A 10762-nucleotide genomic window follows, 5' to 3' on the forward strand; every position below is an offset into this window, starting at 1 on the left:
GCTATGTGATCCTGAGCAAGTCATTTAACCTGTTTGTCTCATTTTACTCAGATGTAAAATGGAAATGATATCAGCATCTACCTCGCAGGATTGTCATGAGAATCAAATGAGATTTTTAAAAGCTCTTAGCACAATACCCAGCACATAGTAGGCACTTCATAAATGCTAGCTATATTATCATTGTTGTTGCTGTTCAATATATATTTCTTTTTAAAAATTTATTTTATTTATTTAATATTTTCCCCAGTTACATTGAAAACAATTTTTTTTACATTTGTTTTCAAAAGTTTTGAATTCTAGGTTCTCTCCCTTAACCCCATCCACAACTAAGAAACCACATGTCAAGTTATGAAAACATTTCCATAAAAGTTAAGTTGTAAAAGAAAACATAGATCTCCCACTTTAATGAAAACAAAAACCTTCAAGGAAAATTAAGTTAAAAAGAGAGAGAAAGAGAAAATGCTTCAATCTGTATTCAGACACAATCAGTTCCTTCTCTGGGTATGGAAAGGATTTTTCATCATAAATCCTTGAGAGTAGTAGCCAAGTCATTCATAGCTGGTCACCCCAGAGCATTGCTATTACTCTGTACACAATACTTTTCATTTGGCTTGAGTTCATAGAGGACTTTCCAGGTGTTTTGTTTTTTTTTTTGTTTTTTTTTTTTTGCCCTGAGAGCATCCTGCTCATCATTTCCCATAGAACAATAATATTTCTTTACAAGTACATACCGCAGTTTAATTAAGCCATTCCCCAATTGATGGGCATCCCCTCAATTTCCAATTTTTTTTGTCTTGAGAAGAGCTGTTAAACTTATTTTTGGTACATATGGGTTTAAAATATATTTTTCTTAAAAGCAACCTCTAATTTCTTTCTGGACTACTGGTTTCTCCTTAAGATGTTTTCACTAAGGAATTTCCCTAAAGCCTAGTAGATAAGAATGGAATTTGGAAGACTTGAATTTGAATCTCAGACACTTACTAGTCATATGAACCTTGGCAAGTCACTTAATTCATGTCAGCCTCAGTTTCTTCATCTGTAAAAGTGAGGATGATAAAGCACCTACCTTTCAGGGTTACTGTGAGGAACAAATGAGATAAGTAAATCACTTTGCACACCTTACCATGCTATATAAATGCTATCTATTATTATTTTTAAAATCCTAGTATGTGGAATTTTTAGAGAAGGCAAGTGTATATAAATAAAATCCTCATGAAATTTCAGCAATCAATAATCATAAGAAAAAATACTCTAAATGACTAATAATTTTTTAAAATGTAAACTAAAGCAACTCTGAGGTTCCAATTCATACTAGACAAAGATGATAAAACATGGACATGACAAAGGATTAGTGAAAAAGAAGTACACTTGGGCATTATGAGTCAAAGGAAATGAACAGGAAGAAATCTGAGCTATCAACCATTTGAAAAAAAAAATGCTCGAAATCCCTAATACAGCAGACTGGCCAAGATGACAAAAGAAGCAAATGACAAATTTTCCTTTTTGGAAAGAGCTGTGGGAAAACAGGTATACTCAAGGTGCAGCTGGGAATTGATTCAGCCATTGTAAAAAGCAAATTGGAACCCTGCCCAGAGAGTTCCCAAATTGTATAAAATTTGACCCTTTGACCCAGGAATACTACTATTAGGTCTACACCCCCAAAGAAATGGAAGGAAAAGGATCTGAATATACAAAAATAATTATGGCAGTGCTTTTCATAGTTGTCAAAAACTGGATCCTTAGAGGGATTTCTTCGCACTTGAGAAGAGCTAAACCGACTGGGACTATACGGATATGATGGAATCTTATTGTACCCTAAGAAATAACAAAATGGAGAACTTCCGAGGAAGTTGGGAATACCTCTAGGATTCGATGCAGAGAGAAGTGAGCAAAAGTAGACTGATTTATACAATGATAAAAGAAAAAATAAAGGAAAATACCTTTGAAAGACTTTCAAACTCTGATCAATGCAATGCTAAAACAGGAGTCTAAAAGACAGAAGATGAAACACACCATTCACTTCCTGACAGATAATTAACTTAAAATAAAGGGATCTAAGTTTTCAGCCCTAATTAATGTGGGAATTTATTTTGTTGGCTTCTGTGTATATGTATTGGGTTTTTTTAATTGATTTGATTGAAGAGGAGGGGGAATTGAAAGGCTTAGATTAATTTTTTTAAGTACTATTAAAAAAAAGGTAGCCATATGTAGCATTTTAATTAAAAATGTTAAAAGTTGTTCATGTTTAGATTTTTTGAGTCACTGTTTTCCTCACATACCGCAGGCCACTGCCCTAAAAACCCAAGACACAAAAATGGTGAAGAATGCCATTTTTGTGTCCTGGGTCTTTCTGACAGCTCATGAAAGCCTGGGGACCCCTGCTCAGAATCATGTTTGTTAATCGCTAAGATAAAAACACTGAGGATGGTAAAGAAAACTCAGTTACACTGAAACAGAGCTATCCAAATATTTTTTCAAAACAAATTCATGGTCCCTAGGTTAAGAATTCCCTGCCCTAAACTGTGAGTAAACAGCAAAAAGATGAAAGAGGACTGACCGCTCAGCCTAGAACTCTAATATTTACTGAGTCTGCCATGAGAAAATAAATGTTAGAAATATCAATTCTGACTTATGGTCAGAGGAAGAATATTGAACTCAGAATCCTAACAGAGTGGAAAAGTAGAAAAGCATTGACCAAAAAATCAGAGGACTTAGGTCTTATCTCACCTCTGTATCTAACAAGTAAGCCCCTTCTCTTCCTTGGACCTCAGTTCCTCTGTAAAATGAAGGACTTGGATTAAGTGGCCTCTAAGGTCCCTTCCAGGTCTAGATCAAGGATCCTCTCTGTGACCTTCCGATCCCTGGACCTCAGTTTCCCCCTCTATAGGATTAGACTAGATGGCCTCTGAGGTCCCTGATGGCTCTAAATCTGTAACATAAGAGTAGAGTCAGGAAGACCGGAGTTCAAATCTGGCCTCAGATGCTTACTAGCTATGAGACCCCAGGCATATCACTTAACTTCTGTTTGCCTCAGTTTCCTCATCTGTAAAATGGGGATCATAACAGCACCTACCTCCTAAGGTTGTTGTGAAAATTAAATGAGATAATAATTATAAAGGACCTTGCACAGTACCTGGCACATCTTAAGTGCTATACAAATGTTAGCTATTATTATTAATCTTATGATCATCATTCATGTGTGAGATTGGGAACAAGTCTTTTACCTCTCTACAACTCAACATTCTCCACGTATTCAAATCAGGAGCATGGTTCTTGCATCATCTTCTTTCCAGTGTTTTGAAATGGAAGAATCTTTGTAAACCTGAAAATCCTAGAGAGTTAGTAGTCAGCCCACAAACAGCTGCTCCATTCAAAAAATGATTTTCACACCATCAATTTGAATTTAACACGTTATTATCACCTCTGATCTCTCTCTCTCTTTCTATATCTATTTATAGATATAGAAGTAGAGACAGATAGTTATAGCTATCATCTGCCCTAACCTCTCTCTTGAACTCCATTCCCACACAGTCAACTGCCTTTTGAATATTTTGAATTTGATGTCCCACAGGCAACTCAAACTCCACATGTCCAGGATGGAATTCATTATATTTCTCCCCGAAATCCGCCCTTCCTCTCAAATTCTATATTGTTCTATAGGCTACCATTATCCTCCCAGTCTCCTAGGTCTACAAGTCCTGTCAATTCAACTTCAGCATCATTCACATACATCCCTTTCTGTCTACTCACACAGCCATTGTGTTCAGATTCATGCTTGTCACCTAGACTACTTCTATTGCCCTCTAATAGGGCTTCAAGTCTCTCCCCTTTTCAATTCCTCTTCCATTCCACTTCCAAAGGGATTTTCTTAAAGTACAGATCTGCCCATATAGACATAGGTCTGGCCATCTCCCTACTCAAATGCTCCCTATGACCTTTAGAACCAAACAAAACTATGTCTGAGGCCTTCCTGTATTTCCAGTTTTATTAATCACCACTCCCCTCCATATACTCTATGATGTAGGTATACTAGGCTTCTTAGAATGCCTCATGCCACACTCCATCTGCTATCCTGTGTCTTGTTCCCCGTCTTCACCTCCACCTCTTGGAATCAGTGGCTTCCCTCAAGACTCAGTTTAAGTGGCAGTTTCCACTGCAGAACTTGCCCTGGTTCTCTCCTGCTCCCCTCATTGTCCCTCCCTCCCCCTGCCCCGAACGGAGCATTCTTTTTAAGGTAGCCTTGAATCTACTCTGTATACATCATTTGTTGCTGTTCAATTATTTTTCACTTGGGTCTGATTCTTTATCATCCCATTTGGGGTTTTCTTGGCCAAGATCCTAGGATTCCCCAGCTCATTTTACAGATAAGGAAACCAAGGCAAACAGGGTTAAGTGTCTTGCCCATGGTCACATAGCTAGTATGTGTCCAAAGCAGCATTTGAACTCAGGTCTTCCTAACTGAAGACCCAGTCCTTTATCTACTGCCAGGGAAACAGTATACAGCAAGAAAAATAACAACAAAACTGAAAGCCATGAACTATAATCACCAAATTTGGTGGCAGAGAAGAGTTGAGATGAGGTGCCTCTGCATAGGTTGGGGACAAAAGTTATGGAATGTCGCCTGGGGTGGCAGGGCAGAGCCTGGTTATCGGCACCATCTAGTTGCCATAGGATGCACATGTCTAGGAGTATTTTCACTTTTATGCCTAGTGTTTAATAGCTGCTCATTGATTATTCTAGGAGAAACTGGCATTTGGGCAAGGTTCTTAGGGAACACAGGGAAGAGAATGGAGGGCTATCAATATTGGATATTAAATTATATTATGTAATTATTTAATATTATTAAAATATTATATTATCAAATGTTATTTGACTGCTTTCATTACACTGATGAAAAAATTAAACCCTCCAGTTACTCCTTATTTCCTACCATAATAAATCTAAACTCCACTTTAAGACCCTCAATAATCTCCCCAACCCACCTGCCCCACCTGATTTTCCATCCCCAGCCCATACCCTATAGTGTAGTTTAAAAGTTCTACAAAGACACTATTTCCCATTTCTGCCTTCAATGTGTGACCCTTGTCCTAATGCCTGAAACGTCCCCCTTTCTGTTTATCCAAACCCTACACATCCTTCTATACTCTTCTTTGTCCTCCCTCAGTTCTGATCTATTATAATATCAGACTGGAAAAAGAATACATCACTAGTGGAGCTATGAGATTATACAACCATACACACATATGTGTGTGTGTTCAATATATTATTTATTTATATAAATATTTATATATTTAATATATTATTTATTAATAACAATAATGAATGTTTTAATATTATTGTTTCATATTTAATAGGTATAATCAGCCCAACCATCCTGGAAAGCAATTTGGAATTATTCTTTAAAAAGTGACTAACATATTCATACCCTTGAACCCAGATATGGCCCACACAAAAAGATCTCACATATATCCAAAGTATCGCAGTACCACTGTGGTAGCAAAGAACTAGAGACAATGTTAGTTCCCGTCAACTGGGGAACAGGTAAGCCAATTATGCTCCAAGAACAAATGAAATATCACCATGCCAATAGAAACTAGGAAAGAGAAGAATCTGGAAATGCATTGAGAAGACTCATAAGAAGTTGGACAACATGAAACATATACAACCACAAAAATAAAAGCAGAACAAAGAAACAAAGCCACAAAACCATAAGCACCAAGTTTGGCACCAGAGAAGACTTAAGATAATGTCTCCTTGCAGAGGTGGGAGGGATGCATTACAGAGTATCACCTACAGTGGCAAATTCTGTGTATTGGTTGCATTTGCTGGATGCTTTTGTTTTTCTTTTCTAATCTTTGTTAAGAAATGGCTCACATCTGCACCCAGAGAGGACTGTGGATCACAACATAGTATTTTCATTCTTTTTGTTGTTCTTTGCTTGAGTTTTGTTTTCTTTCTCATTGTTTCCCTTTTTGATCTGATTTTTCTTGTGCAGCATGATAATTGTGGAAATATGTGTAGAAGAACTGCACATGTTTAATATAAATTGGATTTCTTGCTGTCTGGGGAGAGGGTAGGGGAAACGGAAGGAAAAAAAATAGAACACAAGGTTTTGTAAGGGTGAATGTTGAAAATTATGTATGCATATGTTTTGAAAATAAAAAGCTTTAATAAAAAAAATAAAGGATCACTCAGTGGATAGGGAGAGAGACATATTCAGAAATTAAGATGATAGAAAAACAAGTACCTTTGTGTATTGCAGGCCAAAGAGTTGAACAAAAAATTTTCAAAGAAATCTGATGTTAAAAGACATCAGAAGAAAAATAAAAATTTAAAAAAGAAATGTCATGTAGTATTTATGTAGTATTATATAAAAATCTCTACAACATAATTTGAGTACCTGATTTTGTCAATGTTCTTGCCTTTCCAACTAGACTAGAAATGCCTTGATTGTGGGGACCACATGCTTCCCAACGATTAATGTAAGGCTGAGTGAGTAGTGGGTGCTCAATACTCAACAATAAACTAATTTTGGGTTTTTTTGTTTTTTTTTTTGCTTTATACTCCTTTAGAGAGCATGCACTAGGTTATTTCCAAGATAACACCAGTGGGATCCTATCAAAGCAAGTGAGACCCTACACCAAAACATAGGAAAGGAGAGGAAGAGAGCTGATCAGCAATCTGGCTTAATTTGACCCCTTCTCCTCACCTCCCACATTCCCTTCCCAGTAAGGTAAGGGATAATAATGGTAAGGTACAGGCAGCATGTCCCCAAAGGAGCTTTTTTGTTTGGGGTTGGTATTTTTGGTCCTTGTATACAGGAACAGATGGGGCTAGACTACAGAAGCAAGCTTTTGCTTTTGCAAAATGGTCCATAAGAAGTTGGCAAATTGTTGCATAAGTCAGTACTCAGATTGCTAGGACAAAAGGGGGGAAATAAGGGAGAGAAAGAAAAGGACTTTTGGTGTATAAATGAACATTTTGGTATATAAATGAACATTTTCAATGCTACTATTCTCCAAGGCATTTGGAGATGTCAAATCATATCCACTCCAGCAAAACCTCAAAGTTTCAGGATGGCACACATGAAAAGCAATTTTTGAACTCTGCCTAGGGTACATAAATACCTAATTTCTATCTGACTAGATGCAATGGGTCCCCACTGCCTTAACTGTAGTTTCAAGCTACTAAGAACCTCAAACTGGGGCAACTAGATAGCTAAGTGGATAAAGCATTAACCTGGGAATCTCAGGAAGATCTAAGTTCAAATCCTGCCTCAGATATTTAACACTCACTAGCTGGGTGACCCAGGGCAAGTCACTTAATTCCACTTGCCTCTCAAAAATGCTCAAAGAAAACAAAAAACCCAAACCAAAATAAAAATAATGTTTTTTAAAAATCTCCCTCAAACTGCACTAAGACTTTGGAGACACCTTGTATAATGCCTCTCCTGGTTCAAATCTGTAAAAACTTAAATAGACAACCTCACAAATCAGCTCCATGTGCATAGCCTTTAATTACAGGAATCTCTGGGATGAAGTAAATGTCACCTTGTCCTTTAGTCACATGTCCAAACAAGAGCCTTAAATTAAAAAAAACAAAACAATACTTTTAGGAAGGTTACCCACACTTGAAGAACAATAGGATTCCACTTGTAAAAAGGAAGGAAATGAGAGCTCAGAACTTTCTAATCACTTTTTAAAGAGAAACATTATTTTTCTGCCAACATATGTTCCCAAAGGAATCTTCTCTCAACATGAAAAACTCATATCAAAGATGCTTCACAGAAATCACACTGGAAAAGAAACACCAAAAAATAAGAAATAAAAACAAGCCCCTTTAATAGCATGGGCCTTGAGCTAGAGATCAGTAGATGATACATTTCTCATTTGAGAAATAATCTGAAAAAGAGACCAAAATGCTCATTATATCTCAAGACCTGCTACCTAGCTGGGAATGAAAATCCACAAAGGCAAAATAATGCAACAAAACCAAAGCTATTCTATGCTGGAGCCACAAGTTATCAAGCAGAGGTCCCTGTAATAGGTTTAAAGATATACATATATCTTTATATATGATCGATATGTCTAGGTGTGTGTGTGTACACACACAGACATACAAATAGAGAGAATAAATAGGAAGAAAGTAAATACAAGGGGGAAAGGGATAAGAACAAAAGTACCTCATTACAAGTCTTGGATAAAGATTTTGTTCAGCTTCCTCTCTGTGGATTCTCCTCCCTCAAATGAGACTGTATAATGAAATGGAAAAGTAGCTTAGACTTAACCATGAGATCTCGTGTGACCTTACTGGGTCTCAGTTCATTCGATTGTAAAGGAAGAGGGTCAGATTAGACAGACTCCAAGATCCCTTCCAGTTCTAGCTCTAGGGATCCTATGATTCTCTCAAGTTTACAATCAGAGAGGAAAAGCATGGAGCAATACTCAAGTTTTCTCCAGCTGGGGTACAAGATGTCTTATAACCAAAGCTGGAAATAGGTTCAATTTGGGCAAAAAAGAGGGAAAGAAACTGAGAGCTTACATGAGAGCCTCAAAGACCAAGGAAAAGAATTCTGCAGAGGGCCACACCAGCCTCATGCCTTGCAAACTTTAACTAGATGCTAGACAAACAGGGACCGGGCAAGGGCACCCACGTGCCAGAGGATGGGGAATCTATCTAGTGCAACTTCTGGGAGCCACTAAGTCCAGGAAAGCAATGACGTTTATGTCTGTCTGGGGCGGTTACGGAGACCCCAAAACAAGTGCAAATGAATATCCCTTGTCAGAGAGGGCGCCCCTGGAGCCAGACCTTGAGAGCAGCACCTGCTAGGAGGCTGGCTCTCTTCATGGAGCCCGCAGCCGCAGCCTCGGGGCTCGCCCCCTAGGGGCCGTCAAAGAGCCCAAGAGACTAAACCATCCACCATCCACCGCCCCCCCCTCCCCACCCCCGTCCCCACCGCCAGGACGCTCCTCACCAGAGCCGTCCTACCCACAGAAGTCCGAGGCTCGAGGACCGCGGGGACCAGGGACTGGCTGCGAGTGGGGCGTTACCGCTGGCTCCCGGCTCCGCCAAGGCCAAGGGCAGGCGCCCTTGGGGCTCCCGCTCCCGCAGTCTAGCGCCCCCGAACGCCACCGCGTCGGTGGCAGCGGCAGTGGCGGCGGCAGCGACTGCGGCGGCGGCGGCAGCGGCGGTGGCGATAGCGGCGGCGGTGGCGGTAGCGGCGGTGGCGATAGCGGCGGCGGTGGCGGTAGCGGCGGCGGCAGAGGCAGCAGCAGTAGCGGCAGCAGCGGCGGCGGCGGCGGCGGCGGCAGCGGCGGCGGCAGCAGCAACAGCGCCGGCGAGCAGCGGCGGGAGTACCACGGCTAACGCCTGAAGGCCACGCCCCCCTGCCCCCTGGCGCTCACCTTCCACCCTCACTGCGCAAGCGCGCGCCTCTCTCCCACTCTCCTCATCCACCTCAATCTCTCAGCCAACCGCCCGCCAGCTTCTTCTAGTAGCCAGTCTCGTCCAATAGCCTCTCTCTCCCGATCCCCGCGCCGCCCACTCTGAGCCCCGTCTCGGCGCAGCCGCCGGCTTGGTCTTATAGTAATCGGTGGAGGCCGAGGACAAATCCCGCCTCCCAGACAAACCCCGGGCCAATGACCTCTTCCCATTGGAAATCTCAAATAGCTCTGCTCCGGCTGGAGGCAAAGTTTTGCCCGCGCTCCTTTCTTCTTTTTGCAAAGGGGCATGAAATATTGGCACTGTATATGACAGATAACATTTGCAAACATTAACGCAGCTGCACGTGAGAGCCTTCTGCTAATGAGCAAAGGTCTGAGTCCCCAGAGTTCTAGCCCTGGTGTGAATCCCCAACTTTCACTCCTTAAACCGAGAAAGGCATAAGCAATATTTCAAAGGGAGCTGAAGTATTTCTTGCATAATCTTAGAACAGGGATCTAGATCTGCTAGGAACCTCAGGAAGTCCTACACCCTCATTTGACAAAGGAGGAAACAGGCCCACACGGGACAAGGAACCTGACCGAAGTCCCACGATAAGAAGTACAGCCAAAATTCGAATGCACATGCCAAAGCACAGTTCTTTCCATTGTACCATGCTGCCTGCAGTGGGGGGAAGGGGGAGAATGACCTATGATAACCCTACGATAAGCTCCTGGAAATCCTTGGAGACCGAAGTGATTGAAGGAAAAAGGAATAGCAGTTTGGGTTTATCAAGGACAACTGTAGAGCTAGCAATACCCCTAAATCTCTCCCTCCGCACTCCATCAAATCAAAATAAAAACAAATCCTCATTAGTTGGCTCTCTCCCAGCAAAGCTCCTTGATAATATATCATTAACAGGATATATTTTTTTAGAGAACTAATTTTTTTTTCTAATTATACCTGGAATTTTACTGATACACTAACCTCCCAACGAACAAATTCCTTCCAATGACGCTCAGTTCTGCAATTTGGAATTTTAGAGAATCCCTGGGGCTCTGAGACATCAAATGCCTTGGCAGGAATCTCTTAGGTACTAGCTAGCAGAGGAATGACTTGAACCCCAGTCTTACAGATTCTGAGGTCCAGCTGTTAGTCCATTCCTCTTCTTTTTTGCTAAATTATACATAGAAACAAATGCTGTTCTCAATAGATACCGGAGAGATTTTATAACATCTTCATCTGTATGAATTTAGAAAAATGTTTAAATAATTTTATTTCTACAAGCTGATACGATAGAAATTGCTGAGAGGCAATTTAAACTCACAGGAAAAAAAATGCT

At 40.5% G+C, this 10762-nt stretch overlaps 1 protein-coding gene across 1 annotated transcript in view; it reads right to left on the reverse strand.

Moving 5' to 3' along the window:
- Positions 1-9190, reverse strand: part of LOC100934912 (A-kinase anchor protein 17B) — a 46053-nt gene extending 36863 nt beyond the window's left edge. Inside the window, exon 1 of the mRNA XM_031945172.1 lies at positions 8975-9190. The gene's annotated coding sequence lies outside the window, so the exon portion shown is untranslated. The remainder of the gene's footprint in view (positions 1-8974) is intronic.
- Positions 9191-10762: the final 1572 nt, after the last annotated feature.

Source organism: Sarcophilus harrisii, chromosome X (assembly GCF_902635505.1).
Source record: "Sarcophilus harrisii chromosome X, mSarHar1.11, whole genome shotgun sequence".
NCBI lineage: Eukaryota > Metazoa > Chordata > Mammalia > Dasyuromorphia > Dasyuridae > Sarcophilus > Sarcophilus harrisii.